This window comes from Heptranchias perlo, chromosome 1 (assembly GCF_035084215.1).
Source record: "Heptranchias perlo isolate sHepPer1 chromosome 1, sHepPer1.hap1, whole genome shotgun sequence".
In the NCBI taxonomy this organism is placed as follows: Eukaryota; Metazoa; Chordata; class Chondrichthyes; order Hexanchiformes; family Hexanchidae; genus Heptranchias; species Heptranchias perlo.
Window position 1 is genome coordinate 153,202,202 of NC_090325.1, and position 21,210 is coordinate 153,223,411.

Below are 21,210 nucleotides of genomic sequence, written 5' to 3' on the forward strand. Positions count from 1 at the left end.
CTATCGTGCTAGCCTATGGTGATTTCAATTCCCTTCTTGGGCAGAAGCTAAAATCACTCATTCTGTTTGTCCCATAGATTCTTTATCACATATTTGTTGTGGAGAGAATTGTGCTCCACCAGAGTGGAAAGGGTGGGGAGAGAATTACCTTTTTGCACCGAGCAGTGAGAGTTTTTGCTAATCTGAATGGTGTGCAGCAGAGTTCTACCTAGTAAATAGGCCCAGCTGGCAAGACTGGGACTATTGGAATGGCAAGGGATATCATGGTCCTTATGTCCTCCTGGACTATAGACCAGAGTGGCTAAATGACTCCCAGCATGGAGCCTTGATTACGTGAAGCATGAATCGGAGAATTAGGCGCAAGGTGATTGTTCCTGATTCAAGGTGCTCCCAATTTTCTGGCGAGTGAGACTCCCAATGAGTGAGGCTCTGTGCTGGAGCCTCATCTCACAAAATTGTCCCATTATGTGTTGGGGGGAGGGGGTACCATCTGAACACAGCCCCTCTAAGATTTACCCAGTTGGTTGTGATGGAACAGAATTTGTCTGGAGTATGGTACATACCGTGCAAGATTTTAAGTTGGTCCTTACACATTTTACGACATGCGGTAATATTGAGAGTTAGTCTTCTTACCGCTTGTCAATCATAGAATCATAGAATATTTACAGCACAGAAGGAGGCCATTTGGCCCATCGTGTCTGCACTGGCTGAGAAACAAGCCACCCAGCCTAATCCCACGTTCCCGCATTTGGTCCGTAGCCCCGCAGGTCACGGCTCTTCAGGTGCATATCCAGGTATTTTTTAAATGAGTTGAGGGTTTCTGCCTCCACCACCCTCTCAGGCAGTGAGTTCCAGACCCCCACCACCTTCTGGGTGAAAACATTTTCCTCATTTCCGCTCTAACCCTTCTATCAATCGCTTTAAATCTATGCCCCCTGGTTGTTGACCCCTCCGCTAAGAGAAATAGGTCCTTCCAATTCACTCTATCTAGGCCCCTCATAATTTTGTACACCTCAATCAAATCACCCCTCAGCCTCCTCCGTTCCAAGGAAAACAACCCCAGCCTATCCAATCTTTCCTCATAGCTAAAATTCTCCAGTCCTGGCAACATCCTCATAAATCTCCTCTACACCCTCCCTAGTGCAATTATATCCTTCCTGTCATGTGGTGACCAGAACTGTGCGCAGTACTCAAGCTGTGGCCTAACCAGGGTTTTATACAGTTTCAGCATAATATCCTTGCTTTTATATTCTATGCCTCGGCTAATAGGGGGAAGCATTCCATATGCCTTCTTAACCACCTTATCTACCTGTCCTGCTACCTTCAGGGACCTGTGGACATGTACTCCAAGGTCCCTCACTTCCTCTACACCTCTCAGTATCCTCCCGTTTATTGTGTATTCCCTTGCCTTGTTTACTCTCCACAATTGCATTACCTCACACTTCTCCGGATTGAACTCCATTTGCCACTTTTCTGCCCATCTGATCAGTCCATTGATACCTTCCTGCAGACTACAGCTTCCCTCCTCACTATCAACCACATGGCTTATCTTTGTATCATCTGCAAATTTCTTAATCATGCCCCCTACGTTTAAGTCCAAATCGTCAATGTATACCACAAAAAGCAAAGGACCTAGTACCGAGCCCTGCGGCACCCCAATGGAAACAGCCTTCCAGTCGCAAAAACACCCGTTGACCATTACCCTTTGCTTCCTGCCACTGAGCCAATTTTGGATCCAATTTGCCACATTCCCTTGGATACCATGGGCCTTTACTTTTTTGACCAATCTGTCATGTGGGACCTTGTCAAAAGCCGTGCTAAAATCCATGTAGACTACATCAATTGCACTACCTTCATCAATCCTTCTTGTCACCTCCTCGAAAAATTCAACAAAGTTAACTTGCATTAACTGCTAAGCTTGGTTTTGTTCCCAAACTCCCTTCAGGTTTTTTTGTGTTGCGTCTTACCGTTGAGGTGAACGTCTCTGGTTCTTGGAGGGAAAGTAGGTCATGTTTGATGAGCTGGAATTTATCAGCTGGAGAAAGGGTATAACCTGGCCCTTTTGGAGGAATTGATCAAGTTTGGTAACCTTTCTCTCGTGCTAGATTCTGAATTCTTTGAGGGACATATTTCTGGGAACTCCCCTTTATATCAAACTGGGGAAAGGGCTAATAGAGAGGCACATGCCTCTTTCCATGCTGAAAGAATTGGTTATAAAATAAGGTGTTAGTTCATCACTGTTGTTTCTTTCTGGGGTTGAAGAAGGATAGCTGGTGCATGGAAATTGATGACGACGACAACAACAACAACAACTCGCATTTATATAGAAACACAGAAAATTTACGGCACAGAAGGAGGCCATTTAGCCCATCATGTCTGTGCCGGTCAAAATAGAGCTAAACAGCCTAATCCCACTTTCCAACACTTGGTCCATAGGCCTTGTAGGTTTTGGCACTTCAAGTGCATATCCACATATCTTTTAAATGCGATGAGGGTTTCTGCCTCTGCCAGCTTTTCAGGCAGTGAGTTCCAGACACCCACCACCCTCTGGGTGGAAAAGATTTTCCTCAGCTCCCCTCTAATCCTTCTACTTTAAATCTATGCCCCCTGGTTATTGACCTCTCTGCTAAGGGAAATAGGTCCTTCCTATCCACACTGTCTCGGTCCCTCATAATTTTATACACCTCAATCTCCCCTTAGCCTCCTCTGTTCCAAAGAAAACAACCTATCCAACCAGTTGATCCAATTTTTCCTCATAGTTAAAATTCTCCAGTCCTGGCAACATTCTCATAAATCTCCTCTGTACCCCCTATAGTGCAATCACATCTTTCCTGTAATGTGGTGACCAGAACTGTATGCAGTGCTCCAGCTGTGGCCTAACTAGTGTTTTATACAGTTCAAGCATAACCTCCCTGCCCTTATATTCTATGCCTTGGCTAATAAAGGAAAGTATTCCGTATGCCTTCTTAACCACCTTGTCTACATGTCCTGCTACCTTCAAGGATCTGTGGACATGTATTCCAAGGTCCCTCTCCTCCTCTACACCTCTCAGTATCCTCCCATTTATTGTATATTCACTTGCCTTGTTTACCTCACACTTCTCTGGATTGAATTCCATTTGCCACTTTTCTGCCCACCTGACCAGTCCATTGATATCTTCCTGCAGTCTACAGCTTTCCTCCTCACTATCAACCACACGGCCAATTTTTGTATCGTCTGCAAACTTCTTAATCATGCCCCCCACATTTAAGTTTAAATCATTGATATATATCACAAAAAGCAAAGGACCAAGTATTGAGCCTGTGGAACCCCACTGGAAACAGCCTTCTGGTCACAAAAACACCCGTCAACCATTACCCTTTGCTTCATGCCACTGAGCCAATTTTGGATCCAATTTGCTACTTTCCCTTGGATCCCATGGGCCTTTACTTTTTTGACCAGCCTGCCATGTGGGACCTCATCAAAAGCCTTGCTAAAATCCATGTAAGGAGTCTTACAACACCAGGTTATAGTCCAACAGTTTTATTTAAAATCACAAGCTTTCGGAGTCTTCCTCCTTTGTCAGGTGAGTGTGGGGTTCCATAAAGGTACAGCATATATAGTCAGAGAACAATGCCTGGTGATTACAGATAATCTTTCCAACTGCCCGTTATCAAGGCAATCAAAGGAGTTGAATAGTGTTCAGACAGAGAAACATTACATACAAGACTACTGAATACACAAACGGTCAGAACACAAAGACAGAGAGAGAGAGAGAGAGAGAAACATCCGAAAGGCAGAGAAAGAGAGAGAATGACCAATTGTATTAAAAACAGATAACTTTTTTTCGCTGGTGGGGTTACATGTAGCGTGATATGAACCCAAGATCCCGGTTGAGGCCATCCTCATGGGTGCGGAACTTGGCTATCAATTTCTGCTCGACGATTTTGCGTTGTCGTGTGTCTCGAAGGCCGCCTTGGAGAACGCTTACCCGAAGATCGGAGGCTGAATGTCCTTGACTGCTGAAGTGTTCCCCGACTGGGAGGGAACCCTCCTGTCTGGTGATTGTTGACAATGGATTGTTGTCCATTCATCCGTTGTTGCCATGTCTGCATGGTCTCGCCGGACACCGCGCAACAATCGCCAGACAGGAGGGTTCCCTCCCAGTCAGGGAACACTTCAGCAGTCAAGGACATTCAACCTCCGATCTTCGGGTAAGCATTCTCCAAGGCGGCCTTCGAGACACACGACAACGCAAAATCGTCAAGCAGAAATTGATAGCCAAGTTACGCACCCATGAGGACGGTCTCAACTGGGATCTTGGGTTCATGTCACGCTACATGTAACTCCACCAGCAAAAAAAAGTTATCTGTTTTTAATACAACAGGTCATTCTCTCTCTTTCTCTGCCTTTCGGATGTTTCTCTCTCTCTCTCTGTCTTTGTGTTCTGACCGTTTGTGTATTCAGTAGTCTTGTATGTAATGTTTCTCTGTCTGAACACTATTCAACTCCTTTGATTGCCTTGATAATGGGCAGTTGGAAAGATTATCTGTAATCACCAGGCATTGTTCTCTGACTATATATGCTGTACCTTTATGGAATCCCACACTCACCTGACGAAGGAGGAAGCCTCCGAAAGCTTGTGATTTTAAATAAAGCTGTGGGACTATAACCTGGTGTTGTAAGACTCCTTACATTTGTCCACCCCAGTCCATCACCGGTATCTCCACATCAAAATCCATGTACACTACATCAAATGTACTACCGTCATCGGCCCTCCTTATTATCTCCTCAAAAAATTCAATCAAGTTAGTCAGACACGACCTTCCCTTAACAAATCCATGTTGACTGTCCTTGATTAACCCATGCCTTTCTAAATTGTCCCTCAGAATTGATTCCAATAATTTGCCCACCACCGAGGTTAGACTGACTGGCCTGATATTACTCAATCTATCCTTTTCTCCCTTTTTAAACAATGGGACAACATTAGCAGTCCTCCAATCCTCTGGCACCATGCCTGTAGCCAGGGAGGATTGGAAAATGATGGTCAGAGCCTTCGCAATTTCCTCCCTTGCTTCTTTTAACATCCTGGGATACATTTCATCCGGGTCCTGCCGTTAAATTTGGCAGGACCTCCACGTCCCCAGCCTTGACACGTTCCCTGGCAGTTTTCGCCCTCTCTGCCTACCCTTAAATATCGAGGCCTGCGTCAAAAGGACAAAAACGAAAAGAATAAATAAAAATGGTACAAATTAAATGGCCAAACACACTTACCATTACACTGACACATCTTTTCCATGACATGTGAGATGTCTACTACCATCTAGCAAATATGGACGTACTTTCAAAATGGGCATTCCTAACATCAGGTGTCCTGTACGAGAACTATGGAAAGTGGTATGCAGGCATCACATGCCCCCAAATACATGTTAAAATAGGTACTCACCTGTTTGAGGCTTCTAATGCCACTTTCCTCAACCACTGGTAAAGCCATTGGGGCACTAAATCAATACTTCTCCCAGTTTCGCTCTTTTGGCTGCTCTGGGATCACCCAAAAACAGGCAGTAAATGTAAGAAAAGGAAAAATCTTGCCCAGTTGCCTCTGGGTGATGTTTGGGAGGGAGTGAATGATTAATGACAGGGCTAAAAGCACAAGGATTACTTCTTCTTTTCCTCCTCTGCTTCTTCTTCTTTGGGCACATCTACAGGAGGAAAAGAAGAGAGGTTAGAATGGGTTGTCAGGGACCAGGGTTTACTTGTGACTATAAGTAGAAGGAATGACATGAGGGTTACATGATCTAGTTTGCTGATAGGTCTCCATACTTAAGAAAAGACATACTTGCTCTCGAGGCAGTACAAAGAAGGTTCACTCGGTTAATCCTGGGGATGAAGGGGTGGACATATGAGGAGAGGTTGAGTAGATTGGGACTCTACTCATTGGAGTTCAGAAGAATGAGAGGCGATCTTATTGAAACATATAAGATTGTGAAGGGGCTTGATCGGGTGGATGCGGTAAGGATGTTCCCAAGGATGGGTGAAACTAGAACTAGGGGGCATAATCTTAGAATAAGGGGCTGCTCTTTCAAAACTAAGATGAGGAGAAACTTCTTCACTCAGAGGGTAGTAGGTCTGTGGAATTTGCTGCCCCAGGAAGCTGTGGAAGCTACATCATTAAATAAATTTAAAACTGAAATAGACAGTTTCCTAGAAGTAAAGGGAATTAGGGGTTACGGGGAGCGGGCAGGAAATTGGACATGAATTTAGATTTGAGGTTAGGATCAGATCAGCCATGATCTTATTGAATGGCGGAGCAGGCTCGTGGGGCCGATTGGCCTACTCCTGCTCCTATTTCTTATGTTCTTATGTTCTTATGTAATGCCGGGTACAATAGGATGAAAAGGAAGAGTAGCAGAACATCATCATGAACATGCAGCAGCCACCTGCTCTCCTACTTCCCCATCTCACTTCCTCTATTGGCTTTCTTCCTAGGAGCTTTAATGCTTCATACTTGTTGATAGTGAGAGGGAAGGTCAAAGAGACAAAAAGTGTTTCATTCACTACAATACCCAGGCCCAGAATTTGCTCGGACTTTTTGCCACTCCGCCGCCTTATCTTCATCGGCAGTGCAGCAGAAAGCCCTGAAACTTGGCTTTGGTAATTATGAGGTAAAATGGCTGCCAGGAGCACATATGGCAATATTGTGCTCTTCCAGCCCATGATTTGCGTCCATTAAAGTTGATGCATGGTAAGTCACGGGTTACGAGTGCACAATTTTGCATTATGTGCTCCTGGCACATCCCAACAACAAAAACAACTTGCATTTATATAGCACCTTTAACCTAGTAAAAATGTCCCAAGGCGCTTCTTGTTTTCAAATACCTCCATGGTCTCGCCCCACCCTTTCTCTTATCAGATAAATTTTGACACCAAGCGATATAAAGAGATATTAGGACAGGTGAATAAAAGCTTGGTCAAAGAGGTCGGTTATAACGAGTGATTTAAAGGAGGAGAGGGAAGTAGAGAAGCAGAGAGGTTTAGGGAGGGAATTCCAGAATTTTGGGCCTAGACAGCTGAAGGCACGGCCGCCAATGGTGGGGTGAAAAAAATCGGGGATGCTCAGGAGGTCAGAATTGGAGGAGCACAGAGATCTCAGAGGGTTGTAGTGCTAGAGGAGGTTACAGAGAGAGGGAGAGGCGAGGTCATGGAAGAATTTGAAGACAAAGATGAGAATTTTAAAATCAAGGCGTTGCCAGACCAGGAGCCAATGTAGGTCGATGAGCACAGGGGTAATGGGTGAACGGGACTTGGCGCGAGTTAGGATACAGGCAGCAGAGTTTTGGATGAGCTCAAGTTTATGGAGGGTGGAAGATGGGAGACCAGTTAGGAGAGCTTTGGAATAGTCAAGTCTAGATGTAACAACGACATGGATGAGGATTTCAGCAGCATATGAGCTGAGGCAGGGCGGAGACAGGCGATTATTACGGAGGTGGAAATAGGCGGTCTTGGTAACAGAGAGGATATTAATTCGGAAGCTCAGCTCAGGGTTAAATACAACGCCAAGGTTACGAATGGTCTAGTTCAGCCTCAGATGGTGGCCGGGGAGAGGGATGGAGTCGTTGGCTAAGGAATGGAATTCATGGTGGGAACCAAAGACAATCGCTTTGGTCTTCCCAATATTTAATTGGAGGAAACTGTTGCTCATCCAATACTGGATGTCGGACAAGCAGTGTGACAAATCAGAGACAGTGGAGGGGTCGAGAGAGGTGGTTGTGAGGTAGAGCTGGGAGTCGTCAGTGTACATGTGGAACCTGTCGTGGTGTTTTCAGATGATGTCACCAAGGGGCAGCATCTAGATGAGAAATAGGAGGGGGCCAAGGTTAGATCCTTGGGGGACTCCAGAGGTAACGGTGCGGGGGCAGGAAGAGAAGCCATTGCAGGAGATTTTCTGTCTACGATAGGAATGGAACCAGACAATCCGAGGAGCAGCAAAGCGGAAGTTTCATCCTTATGTCAGTCCAATGATTTGAGTGTTGATAGTCCAGAAGCTGTAGTAAGCCAAGTTTAAATGTTGTGCATTCTGGAGTGATGGGCTGAATTCAAGTCTAGGAACTAAAATTCAAAATTTTGATGGTGGGAATCTGGAATCAATTGTGAATCAATTCAGGAACTGGGGTTGCATATCAGAAAAAGTCTAGGGGCCATTGTTATATGAATCAAGGTGTGATAATAATATGTCTGAAGAGAGAAGTGGCAAGCCTGAAAGTTGGAAAATTAAGGGGTGATTCTAACCCTGCTCACCGCCAATGTCCCACACCATTCCTGCAGCTACAATTTTAACCTGTTCTTCTGGGCAGGTGAGCTGCCGTCCCCACCCCACATGCTTCCCATCCTGGTTAAAATCAGGCTTTGCTGTTGATTTGTTTACAGGAGTGACAATCCCTTGGTCCAAGGAGTTAAGCTAATGTGAGTGCAAGTCAAGGGATTGGGGTGCAAAAGAATAGGTGCAGAGTTCTTTGTCATGCAGTCAGGGAATTATATCATCGGAGCGCAACTGCTATTTTACCTGTGGGCCTGAGCGAGGAAGTGGTCATGGCTTTCCCACCAGGCCAGAAGCGGCCCAAAGAGGTATGTTTTTTTGCTTTCCTTGTGGGACCAGGAGGAGTAACAATGCTCCTCCAGGCACTACAAGGAAAGTTTAGGCCTGGCCCAGGCTCCCCTACCTCCTTCCAATTAACTTAGCTGAATGCTGGGGACTGTTCCTTGTGTGCCCGTCTGCCAGCCAGCTGCTGCTTCCCACCAAATGCGGGCAGGAAACTGGCCAGGGCATGTAGATGAAGCCTGGAAGTTAAAATCTCTTGGGCTTCAGGCTGCCAAGCTCAGGGCGCTTTGCCATCTGCCCCGGCCACTGTCCGCTGCCCCCCCCCCCCCCCCCACCGCCCCCCCCCCCCCACCGCCCCCCACCCCGATTCCCATCCTGTGTTAAAATCAGGGCTTTAGTGTTGGTTTGAGTGCAGGAGTGACGAGGACTTGGGTCAAGGAGTTAGGTTAATGTGAAATCAACTGCTTAGAAATGAGTGCAAGCTAAGTGATTGGGATGTAAAAGATTTGGGGCAGAGTTATTTGACACTCAATCAGGGGAATTGTGGAGATAAGTGGATAGATTTTCGTTTTAACTACCTGGGCATTAAACATCACCTGGGTGAAGCGCGGGGTGGAAAATCTAGCCAGGAGTATTTCACTCCCCTTACGGAACTAACCAACATTTCCTCCCATTAATTTCAATGTAAGGAAAATCTGGTGGGCCATGTTACTGGCGAGCCATACTCCCTGCCAGATTTTCCTATCTGCGCTCCACCCAGACGATGCTCAACACCCGGGCGGTAAAGACAGAAATCTTCCCCACGGTGATTCAAGTTCAGGTTGATCCAATTCCAGTATTTTCCAGTACAATCTGTGAAGTGATAAATAAGGCACATGTTGAACTGGTGAGAGACCTGTGCCAGCCCCATTACAACAGCGCAGACAGAAAAGTAAACCACTGAATATAAACCGGTGCCCCTTAGATCATGAGTGCTATTAATAGAATACGCCTGCTCCTATTTTCCAGGTGTAGTTGTTGCCACATTCTCTATCCATTATATTCTATTGTTCCATTCCATGTCTGGAAAACTTTCCTTCAGCTTACCTCATTGATATAATTTCTCCCAATGCAGCTGTTTCAAAAATAAAAATGAATACGGTCGAACACTATGAAGAGCCTATTTAAGAAGCAGTGCAAAAGAAAACCTCTCCATTATGAGATATTAATAGAATATTAGTAAAACATGCTTTATGTTCAGATATATTTAAAAATTGACACAGTGAAATGTTACTGGAACATTTCCTGCTATAATCAACAAGATAGTCAAGTCTAGCTGTGAGTTAGTTTTGAGAGACATATTGTAGATAGTCTTGTAAAGTGTTGGCCGAGAAATTGGATCGTGCTCGAATTGGGCCGTGATCCTGTTGCTGCACACGCTGCACATGCCTAAAGGGGGACCACGGGAAATTGGTTCGCCGGTCTCATTCAAGAATAAAACCGGACGGACCACCCGGCATTTGACACGACAAAGGCAAACCAAGCCCAGTCGACCCTGCAAAGTCCTCCCCACTAACATCTGGGGACATGTGCCAAAATTGGGAGAGCTGTCCCACAGACTAGTCAAGCAACAGCCTGACATAGCCATACTCACAGAATCATACCTTTCAGCCAACGTCCCAGACTCTTCCATCACCATCCCTGGGTATGTCCTGTCCCACCGGCAGGACAGACCGACCAGAGGTGGTGGTACAGTGATAGACAGTGAGGAGGGAGTGGCCCTGGGAGTCCTCAACATTGACTCTGGACCCCATGAAATCTCATGGCATCAGGTCAAACATGGGCAAGGAAACCTCCTGCTGATTACCACCTACCGCCCTCCCTCAGCTGATGAATCAGTCCTCCTCCATGTTGAACACCACTTGGAGGAAGCACTGAAGGTAGCAAGGGCACAGAATGTATTCTGGGTGGGGGACTTCAATGTCCATCACCAGGAGTGGCTCGGTAGCACCACTACTGACCGAGCTGGCCGAGTCCTGAAGGATATAACTGCCAGACTGGGCCTGCGGCAGGCGGTGAGTGAACCAACACGAAGGACAAACCTACTTGACCTCGTCCTCACCAATCTACCTGTCGCAAATGCATCTTTCCATGACGGTATTGGTAGGAGTGACCACCGCACAGTCCTTGTGGAGACGAAGTCCCGTCTTCGCACTGAGGACACCATCCAACGTGTTGTGTGGCACTACCACCGTTCTAAATGGGATAGATTCAGAATAGATCCAGCAGCTCAAAACTGGGCATCCATGAGGCGCTGTGAGCCATCAGCAGCAGCAGAATTGTATTCCAGCACAATCTGTAACCTCATGGCCCGGCATATTCCTCATTCTACCATTACCAACAAGCCAGGGGATTAACTCTGGTTCAATGAGGAGTGCAGAAGAGCATGACAGGAGCAGCACCAGGCGTACCCAAAAATGAGGTGCCAACCTGGTGAAGCTACAACTCAGGACTACATGCATGCTAAACTGCGGAAGCAACATGCTATAGACAGAGCTAAGCGATTCCACAACCAACAGATCAGATCGAAGCTCTGCAGTCCTGCCACATCCAGTCATGAATGGTGGTGGACAATTAAACAACTAACGGGAGGAGGAGGCTCTGCAAACATCCCCATCCTCAACGATGGCGGAGTCCAGCACGTGAGTACAAAAGACAAGGCTGAAGCATTTGCAACTATCTTCAGCCAAAAGTGCTGAGTGGATGATCCATCTTGGCCTCCTCCCGATATCCCCACCATTGCAGAAGCCAGTTTTCAGCCAATTCGATTCACTCCACGTGATATCAAGAAACGGCTGAGTGCACTGGATACAGCAAAGGCTATGGGCCCCGACAACATCCCGGCTGTAGTGCTGAAGACTTGTGCTCCAGAACTAGCTGCGCCTCTAGCCAAGCTGTTCCAGTACAGCTACAACACTGGCATCCACCTGACAATGTGAAAAATTGCCCAGGTATGCCCTGTCCACAAAAAGCAGGACAAATCCAAACCGGCCAATTACCACCTCATCAGTCTACTCTCAATCATCAGCAAAGTGATGGAAGGTGTCGTCGACTGTTCTATCAAGCGGCACTTACTCACCAATAACCTGCTCACCGATGCTCAGTTTGGATCCCGCCAGGACCACTCGGCTCCAGACCTCATTACAGCCTTGGTCCAAACATGGACAAAAGAGCTGAATTCCAGAGGTGAGTTGAGAGTGACTGCCCTTGACATCAAGGCAGCATTTGACCGAGTGTGGCACCAAGGAGCCCTAGTAAAATTGAAGTCAATGTGAATCAGGGGGAAAATTCTCCAGTGGCTGGAGTCATACCTAGCACAAAGGAAGATGGTAGTTGGAGGCCATTCATCTCGGCCCCAGGACATTGCTGCAGGAGTTCCTCAGGGCAGTGTCCTAGGCCCAACCATCTTCAGCTGCTTCATCTTTGACCTTACCTCCATCATAAGGTCAGAAGTGGGGATGTTTGCTGATGATTGCACAGTGTTCAGTTCCATTCGCAACCCCTCTCAAAATGAAGCATTCCATGCCAGCATTCAGCAAGACGTTGACAACATCCAGGCTTGGGCTGATAAGTGGTAAGTAACATTTACGCCAGACAAGTGCCAGGCAATGACCATCTCCAACAAGAGAGAGTCTAACCACCTCCCCTTGACATTCAACGGCATTACCATCGCCAAATCCCCAGTTTGATGGAATACTCTCCACGTGCCTGGATGAGTGCAGCTCCAACAACACTCAAGAAGCTCGACACCATCCAGGACAAAGCAGCCCACTTGATTGGCACCCCATCCACCACCCTAAATATTCACTCCCTTCACCAACGGCGCAACGTGGCTGCAGTGTGTACCATTTAAAGGATGCACTGCAGCAACTCGCCAAGGCATCTTCGACAGCACCTCCCAAAGCCGCGACCTCTACCAGCTAGAAGGACAAGGGCGGCAGGCACATGGGAACAGCACCACCTGCATGTTCCCCTCCAAGTCACACACCATCCTGACTTGGAAATATATCACCGTTCCTTCATCGTCGCTGGGTCAAAATCCTGGAACAACCTACCTAACAGCATTGTGGGAGAACCTTCACTACACGGACTGCAGCGGTTCAAGAAGGCGGCTCACCACCACCTTCTCAAGGGCAATTAGGGATGGGCAATAAATGCTGGCCTTCCCAGCGATGCCCACATCCCATGAATGAATTTAAAAAAAATTCTTGGCAAACACTAATTTAATTAATGTAATTAATATGCTTTCAGAGAAGGATAGCTGTTGATATAAGTTAATAACCAAATGCTCAGTGTAAGAATAAAATGCGGCAATCCCTTTGCAGGTGTTTGCTGGACAGTTTATCTTGCTGCAATGATCCCCATCCTGTAACCCTGTAATACCTAACCCAGTACCAGTGTAATAACCCGATTTTAATCAAATATTCTCAACTGATTCATAAGGGGTAATTTTTTGAGCTGGACTACAGTTCTGTGCTAAATGATTGGAAAATCTTGTGCAAACTAGGTTGGAATATCCAAGTTGCATTCTCAGCTTCCCACCAATCGGAAAATTATCCTTAAAAGAATCTGTTTAGGATCTATCCCACCTCTGATCGTCAGTAAATGAAACCATTCACCCTCATTCCATTGGTTAAATAAAGCATCGGTTTGACGTTGGAATGATCTCCAATGATAAACGGTGTGGTTCTCTGATGGTCTGAGCGCATTATAATGTGTTCTGATAGAATCATAGAATCATAGAATCATAGAAGTTACAACATGGAAACAGGCCCTTCGGCCCAACATGTCCATGTCGCCCAGTTTATACCACTAAGCTAGTCCCAATTGCCTGCACTTGGCCCATATCCCTCGATACCCATCTTCCCCATGTAACTGTCCAAATGCTTTTTAAAAGACAAAATTGTACCCGCCTCTACTACTGCCTCTGGCAGCTCGTTCCAGACACTCACCACCCTTTGAGTGAAAAAATTGCCCCTCTGGATCCTTTTGTATCTCTCCCCTCTCACCTTAAATCTGTGCCCCCTCGTTATAGACTCCCCTACCTTTGGGAAAAGATTTTGACTATCGACCTTATCTATGCCCCTCATTATTTTATAGACTTCTATAAGATCACCCCTTAACCTCCTACTCTCCAGGGAATAAAGTCCCAGTCTGTCTAACCTCTCCCTGTAAGTCAAACCATCAAGTCCCGGTAGCATCCTAGTAAATCTTTTCTGCACTCTTTCTAGTTTAATAATATCCTTTCTATAATAGGGTGACCAGAACTGTACACAGTACTCCAAGTGTGGCCTCACCAATGCCCTGTACAACTTCAACAAGACATCCCAACTCCTGCATTCAATGTTCTGACCAATGAAACCAAGCATGCTGAATGCCTTCTTCACCACCCTATCCACCTGTGACTCCACTTTCAAGGAGCTATAAGTGTCAACAAGCTTGATATTCATGTATTCTATTTTAAGAGGGGTGCTGATTGCATTTCAAACTGACTGAATGTGAAACAGCATTCCGCTAGGACTGCATGCAACAACAACAGCTTGCATTTATATAGTGCCTGTAATGTAGTAAAATGTCCCAAGGTGCTTCACAGGAGTGTTTTCAAACAAAATTTGACACCGAGCCACAATAAGGAGATATTAGGACAGATCTCTTGGTCAAAGAGGTGGGTTTTAAGAAGCGTCTTAAAGGAGGAGAGAGAGGTAGCGAGGCGGAGAAATTTATGGAGGGAATTCCAGAGTTCAGGTCCTAGGCAGTTGACGGCACAGCCAATGGTGGAGTGATTAAAATCAGGGATGCTCAAGAGGCAAGAATTGGAGGAGCGCAGAGATCTCGGAGGGTTGTAGGGCTGGAGGATTTCGGAGATAGGGAGAAGCGAGGCCATGGAGGGATTTGAAAAAATGATGAGAATTTTAAATTCGAGGTGTTCCTGGACCGGGAGCCAATGTAATTCAGCGAGCACAGGGATGATGGGTGAACAGGACTTGGTGCAAGTTAGGATACGGGCAGCAGAGTTTGCCACTATCCATTGCTGTACTTATTCATATAGGGTACAGAAGTTGCAAACATTACAACCATTTTCACTGTAGATTGTCTGAATATTCAACATTTACTTGAGTGTAATGTTCTTGCTCCTAATCTGTTTCCATTTGTGTCGTTACAACAAGTTGAGGTGAGTAGCATAGATGCATTTAAGGAGAAGCTAGACAAACATGAGGGAGAAAAGAATAGAAGGTTACGCATTTAGGGTTAGATGAAAAGGGGTGAGAGGAAGTTTGTGTGGAGCATAAACACTGGCATGGACCATTTGGGCCAAATGGCCTGTTTCTGTGCTGTACATTCAATGTAATTCATCTTTTCTCACAGTAGTAAATGTCATTGATTCTGTTACCTGGCAGTCAGGGAATCTGGAGAACACATGTTGCAGATTTGAGGATTAAAATCGCACTGCGAGAATTAATAATGAATATGTTAACAGTCTGTCTGGAATTCTTTTGTTTGCTATTTAATGAAAACATTTACCTGTTTATTTAACATGGATTGACCTTTTTGTTAAAATTCCAGATTGAGGAATCTCATCCAAACATGTTGATGTGTTTGGTACTAATATTGCAAAGCACGATTTCAACCAGTTTGCCAGTCATCTGCAGGAAACTCTTATAGGGCCTGTATCATTTTGGCCACAGCCAGATAAACCTGTGCTTGATTCTAATTCATCTGTTGATGTCTTATCACAATAGTTAAAGGAAGTGGAAACAGATGACTCCCAAATGGAACATTTTCCTGCTTGTCACTGATTTCCTGAGTTCAGCCCTCTGTGGTTTGCATTTTATCAAATGGAGATAAATTGCACAGAAAAAGAAAAAAACTACAAATACTGGAAATTTGAAATAAAAACAGAAAATTCTGGAAATACACAGCTGGTCCATCACTATCTGTAAAAAGAAAGGAAAGGTTAATGTTTTGGCTACTGATATTTAATTTTTATTTGAGGTGAATTACTTGTTTGACCATTCTAGATACCCCTATAAAATTTTGCACTGGTCTTGTTTCGCTATAGGCTAACTCATCCCCAGTTACAGTGCAACCAGTCACTGAATCCATGTTGGCAGGAACTAATAAGTCTGATAATCATTTTAATCCACAATTATACAAATGATATATTTCTATATATCACTGTTGATTCAATATGCCACCTTGTCAATCACAATAAAATTTGCATTAGTGCAGTAAAGCTAAGATCGTAATGTCCCCATGTCCCAAAATTTACCATGGGGGTTATTTGTGGAGGATTATTTTTCATGGTGAAGTGCAAAAGGTTATGACTTCAAGTCAACTGGGCACATGAGCATCATGAATTTAAGCTCTTTCTCTTTATGAAATTGGCAGGGTTTAGATAAGGCCAGCAGTTTCCTAACTAAAGTTAGCAGCTCTGGCCCGATTTCCAGTCTTCAATGCAGCGAGCTGCACCAGGACACCCGACAGCTCGCCTGGTGAATTCAAATGAGGCCGGAGCCTGAAAATCACACGCTCCGCCCGGGTCACCCACCCAGAAGTCAAAATCTACCCAGTGAGTTTTAACAGTGACAGTATCCTTCTCTGGGATTTCAGCTCTACAGTTGTACTCATTATGGCAATATTGTCATCACATCTCTGCAATTAGCAGCAATAGATCAGGAAACAGGCATACAAAATTATTAAGAACCAAATGCTTTCTAGAAACTGCAGTACTTAAAAATTTAATTTAAAAAGTTCAGGGGACTTACCTTTTTTTTGCATTTGCATGCTGTCCAGTAGTTATGTTTGTATTTCAGTTAATAATTTATCACAGGCAGCATGGTATTAACTATCACTATGGGTGTTCATAACTTCAGTATGGAAGCTTATTGTCAGAAGGCTGCTCTATTGTTCCATGCGTGGTTATTCCTTATACATAGTACACATTGATGTACTTACATTTTACAATTTAATGCTCCCAGAGTAGAGCTTCACACAACAGGAGTGCTAAATCATAACATTCATCCCTGTATTCTAAGATGTTTCTTTCCCATAGGATCAGTTATTAAGGAGTATGTGGGTTGAGAAAGTTGACATTAAATAGCATGAAACAAGAAATGGTTGTTTTGTCCATCAAACTCGTTCCTTCCACATACCATTTACAATTAATTTTGTCATACTCTCTACCCAGCCCATTTAACCTCATGAGGAAAGGTTCTGCAAAGCTCCTCCTGCTCATGGAGAAGTCAGTGAAAGAAAACTCCAAAATAACTTTCCAGTGTTACATTCCACATTTTCTACCCCGAATCAGTTGCTTTCTTTGGCATGAATTTCCCTGATTGTAGGAGCTCGGGAATCATCATGTTCCACACAGCGGATGATGACCTCCATCTGTACTTATGTTTCCAATCTTCAGTCCCATTCCCAACCAGGTGTTCATCCGGCTGTTTTTCAAAACTGTTAGTTGACACAGCAATAACTGTTTTAGCTGGGAGTCTTTTCCTTATGTCCACTATTCTCCAGGAAACAAAAATTGCCTTTGTCAACCTATTTAGTTTCCTCTTAAAGGAATCCAGGCAGGTAGTAGGGACACCATAATTGGTCTCAGTGCTCCCGATCACTTTACTGCTGGAAAGTGTATGTGTCTGGATGCTCAGTGAAGAGAATATTGGGTTCAACTATGATGTTCAAATAACCCATTGACATTCATTATCTAGGCTCATTCCTGAAAAATGGACACAGGGATGAGATATCAGAGGACGATCAGCAACAATGGAACTGTGCACTAACAAGGAGTCAATGGCCCCGATTTTAGAATGGAGGCGGGATGGCAGCAGGGGGGTGAATGGGCACATGGGTAACCCCAGGAATAAAATATGTCCGTTTCGCATGCGATTGCAAGTGAATTGGTGCCACTTAACGTGGCTTCCGGGTTTGCCATCCAAAAGCTGTGCAGTGGGCGGACTGCACACCCGCATCACAGGCTGTCAGCTGGAGGAGCTCTATTTAAAGGGCCATTGCTCCAAAGGCTTTTGCTGGAGCAAAGACCCAGAAATCACAATGGAGCAGCACAGGGGCAAGGCTGCTCCAAGGTTTAACGATGCCTCACTTTAGCAGCTACTGGACAGGGTGAGGTGGAGGAGGAAAGTCTTTTACCCCACAGGAAGAAGTGGCTTGCCTCTGCCACTAAGAAAGCCTGGCTCGAGGTGGCAGAGGAGGTCACCAGCAGCAGCAACATTTCCCGCACCTGGGTCCAGTGCAGGAAATGACCTAACTAGGTCAGCAAAAGTGAGTACACTTATTGATTCTCCTACATTCCGTGTTCCACATCACCGCACCCCCCTCACAACTCATTCTGCACTGAACTACTCCATCACATCACTCCTCACACCCACTTAAGGCTCATCCTCAATTTACCTGCACTTCCACAGCACTTCCTCACCTCCCCATTAGTCACCCCACCACTACCACTCACCCCAATCCTCAACCAATGTGATGGCTCCGTCTCATACTCACCCTCTGATGCACCTCGTTCACAGTCAGCCTCACCCAAACCAATGCATTCATCGGTTGGCCACTTCACCATCACACACAAACACATCTGTTTTTTGTCCCTTTCTAGAAGAAGAGAGCACAAAATGCACGCAAGAGAGCACGCAACAAGTAGTGGTCCTCACAGATGTGGAACAGGAGGTGCTGGAGCTGAGCCGTAACCTCGAGTGCCTGTCCGTCGGGGACGCCGAGACAGGCCCCACAAACGTCTGGTGACACAACTTTAACATTCATCACACACAACATGAATTGGTGTTAACAATGCTTGGCATGTTCAACACCTCAGTATGCTCATTAAACATGACACATCTGTGATGATGCTTAATATTGCCTTCTGTTCACTTACAGGCCCTTCAACGACCCTGGTGACAGCAGAGGGCGATTTCTCAGAGGACCTCCCGGCATCTGAGGGCGCACCGTCACATCATAGTGAACCATGCACCAGCGATACTCACACCTTGGTGGGACTTAGCAGTGAATTAGTTGGGTTGGCACCTGGTGAGTCACCACACACAAGTGACCACGAGCAGACACTGGTGGCAGGGGCAGCTGTGAAGAGTACGCATCGGTGAGAGCTCTCCTCTCCAGGCTCTGCTCAGCTGGACGCAGATGCTGAACCCCAGGGGCCATCCTTTAAAAGGAGAATGATCGAGGGACAGCAGCACATTTGCGAGGTGCTGGAACAGGTGCCATGCACACTCTCCACAATAGCGCAGAGGATGGAGGAGTCCAACTCCTGCATGAGTGGAATGATGGCACAGGTACGGGAGGGAATCTCTGAGATACTGTCACAGGGATGTGAGCAAGTGTCTGAGATAGTGTCGCAGGTAAGTGCAGGAATGTCTGCGATGGAGAGAAGGCTAGCCTTCGTTGAGCTTCAAGCACGGCTCACAAATGAGTCCATTCAGGCCCTAACAACGGTCGTTCGGACTTCGGGTGATAAACATTCTGCTGCCTTAAACAGGTTGACAGATACTTTACAACTGGGCTTTCAAGGCCTCATACGTGTCCTCCAAACTGATTTCCAGCAGGGTGGAAGGAGTGATGTGGGCCTGGCCCAGGAAAGGGATGATGGCGAAAGGGGACATGGAAGTGGGGACGCCACTCAAAGTGCTCCCACCTCTCACCCATTGCCTCCTCTCAACCAGGACCCGCAATGCTGCCTCCTCTCTAGGTGGCCAAGTCTGCCCCTGTACAGGTGCAGATGGAGCAGTCTTCAGAGGGGCCCTCACGGGCTCCAAAACCCAGAGGGTGTAGGCCCAAAGCATTTAAGCAGTCAGGGCATGAACATGAGCAACCTGCCACTACCTCTGCTGCAGCCACTGGGGATGCACCACGTAGAAGTGGTAGGAAGAGGAAGCCAAAGGATTCGTGAGCACGAAGGGGATGCACAAGGGTTTCAGACAGATGGTCATATTTTTCATTTATGTTTGGTTTTGGTTAAAGTCACATTAAATGTTATCATTCTCACCACTGCTGCCACGTCTTCCCCATTCTTGACTTTTTTGTGATAGGGCCCTTTCATGAGCTTCACCATGAACAGCGACACTTGATGCCACCCATTGGGTCACTTTACAGTGGGTGTATGTGTAGTTGCAGGACTGTTTTATGCAGGGAGTGGGGGGGGTGCTAATGTTGGCGCTGCTCTATCCAGGTGGTCTGAGGACTGCACTCTTCACACTTTCTGATGTTAGGAGAACCGATCACATATTAGTGACTCCCTGGCCTCACGAGCAACCAGGTGAGCCGTTGCTCTGCCCATAGGTTCCTCCTCCTCCTCCTCAATGTGGGTGGCAGATGTGGATGGGGCCTCCTCAAACGGCACCCCTCTCTGTTGTGCCATGTTGTGCAGGACACAACACACGACTATAATGCATCCAACTCTGTCTGGTGCGTATTGAAATGCTCCCCCAGAACGATCAAGGCACCTGAAGTGTATCTTAAGCAGCCCTATAGCATGCTCAATTGTAGACCTGGTAGTGATGTGGCTGTCGTTATATGGACGCTGTTGCTCGGTGATGGAGTTCCTCAGAGGTATCATGAGCCACGTATGCAGGGGGTATCCTTTGTCCCCGATGAGCCAGCCCTTGCGGGTGTTCAGTGCGTGGAAGAGGGGCGGGATGTTGGATTCCTTCAGAATGAAGGAATTGTGGCAGCTGCCAGGAAATCTGGTGCACACGTGAAGGAATCTTTTGCGGTGGTCACAAACGAGCTGAGCGTTGATGGAGTGATAGCTCTTCCTGTTGATGTACAGTCCTGGCTCGTGTGGAAATGCTCGTATTGCTATGTGGGTGCAATCGATTGCACCCTGCACCTGTGGGAAGCCAGCCACAGAGTGGAATCCCATTGTCCTCTCCGTCCGGCTGAGGTCATCCATGGGGAAGTTGACGTAGTGCGAGGCCCTGCCTTATGCACTTGTGTGCAGACGACTGAGAGAGACCCCGGCGATGTCCCCAGTGGCACCCTGGAATGATCAGGAGGGGAAGAAGTTGAGGGCAGTGGTGACTTTAACTGCGACAGGTAATGAGATGCCGCTCGGTCCAGCCGGGAGCAGCTCGGCGTGAAGGAGGCTGCAGATTTATGCGGCCACTTGGCGACTCACTCTGAGCCTCCATATGCACTACTCCTCAGAGAGGTCCAGGAAGCTGAGCCTCGGTCTGTAGACCCTGTGGTGAGGGTAGTGCCTCCTGCGACGTCGCTCTCTCCCTTGTTGCCCTCTGTGCTCTTGTGCAGGTGCCTGTGGCGCAGCATTGTGTTGTGGAGCCGCAAGTGGCGGATGTGCACGCCGTGCCTGGTGAGGCTGGTGAGGTTGCTCATCCTCGGATGTAGTGGTTTATGCAGCCATGGCGCCACCCATCCTGATGGTGTCAGTTTGAGAGGGTCCGAATAGTTAGTAAATATGTGTAAACAGAAGAATTCTGGGTGGAAAGTAAGAATTTTCAGTGAAAACACAAAGATCTTGCAGCCAAAAGTTTGTCTGAAAGAACTGAGTGCCCTGTTGCAATAACTCACCTTTTATCCCCACCTGTCAAACAAGCATTTGA

General features: G+C 46.4%; 1 long non-coding RNA gene across 2 annotated transcripts in view; it reads right to left on the minus strand.

Annotated features, from left to right (window-relative positions):
* Positions 1 to 21,210, minus strand: part of LOC137300290 (uncharacterized) — a 45,456-nt gene that overhangs the window by 8,871 nt on the left and 15,375 nt on the right. Inside the window, exons 1-2 of one of the 2 annotated variants that reach the window (XR_010958060.1) lie at positions 16,384 to 16,704; positions 5,426 to 5,681 (exon numbers count right to left, since the gene is read on the minus strand). This is a non-coding gene — a long non-coding RNA (uncharacterized lncRNA). Of the gene's footprint in view, positions 1 to 5,425; positions 5,682 to 16,383; positions 16,705 to 21,210 lie in introns of those variants that run through there. The other variant, XR_010958059.1, reaches the window with a different exon arrangement.